Source organism: Brassica oleracea, chromosome C4, assembly GCF_000695525.1.
Source record: "Brassica oleracea var. oleracea cultivar TO1000 chromosome C4, BOL, whole genome shotgun sequence".
In the NCBI taxonomy this organism is placed as follows: Eukaryota; Viridiplantae; Streptophyta; class Magnoliopsida; order Brassicales; family Brassicaceae; genus Brassica; species Brassica oleracea.
This window is the reverse complement of record NC_027751.1, coordinates 51,509,088-51,510,418: the sequence shown is the minus strand read 5'-3', so window position 1 is coordinate 51,510,418 and position 1,331 is coordinate 51,509,088.

Sequence of the window (1,331 nt, the reverse complement as noted above, 5' to 3'; positions counted from 1 at the left end):
AAAAAAAAAGTATGGTTACCATGCTGCTTTCTTTCCATCACAATGAATTAAAAATTAAAATGTGTATTTTAAGAAATCCAACTAATATAACATCCAAAACAGTCATACCTAAAAAGAAAAGGCTTTAACTGGTGGAGTCGCAACTATTAGAAGAAGTCGCAAGAAACGTAGGAAGCATCAAGCGACGACCCACGCCGTTTTGTTGTTTTCTGACAACAATCGCTTTCTCTTTCTCAAGTCCATGACACACACACTGAACACAAGGCTGGGCCGCATTGTCAACTCTTCTACTAGACTTGGTTTCGAGTCATGGATCTGATACTTGTACTCGCCCATTGGGCTATGACACAAATGTTTTATAAGCTAATTAAGTAATTATTGTTTAAAGGAAGTCCATTTAAAGCCCATACTCTGGAGAAAATTCTCAGAGATGGAGATGATTTCAAAACTGCAACATTCATTGAATCCAATCAGTTATATTTTCCAAGTAACTAGAGGGTTGTTTATTAAGAACTCATCTTCTGAAAAAATGTTTAGTTCCAAGTAGTTACATTTAGCTTTGTGAAAGCTTCTTTAGGTTCTGAGAAGGCAACAACAACAACATAAAACACTACTGATATTATTGGTGTGTATCATTCTAGGAACGTTCACCGCAATTTGATAACATCTTCGAATGTCGAGAGTTAAAGTTAAATTATTAGGTTTTATCAACTTTGTTATCAGTTCTACCGCAAATGATTTTTTAAATACGAAAGTCGGCCGTACCAAGTAGTGCGTCTTACCTTCGGTAGATATTTGTCAATTAGGTGTTAAAGGAATTTTTTAAATCTAATGTATATTTAAAAATAAATTTATTAAATATTAAATATTTTACAATTTTTTTTACTAATATTTAATATAGATTTGATATATATTAAATCAATTTGCATAAAACTAATAAAAATTGTATAATTATCAAAAATTTAGCATAAACAATATTTATAAAATTTGTAGATATATAAGAAACTAATGATTTTACGGTTAGATATTTAATTTTTTAAAAAATTGTAGAAATTTTTGAAAGTTTTAGTAATACAAATTGTATAATTATACAAAAATAATAACATTTCGAAATTTGAAATGTTATATATGAATATATTTATTTTATAGATAATGTATGAGCTATTACCATATTTTAAAAAAGTTTACCAAAAAGAAATATCAATATTAAATGTAATATATGAATTATTAACATATTCTAATAAGTTTGCCAAAAATATAAATCAATATTAAATGAAATTATCCATGTCATATTTTTCCGGAAGCTATGTCATCAATTTCAGTAGCCATGT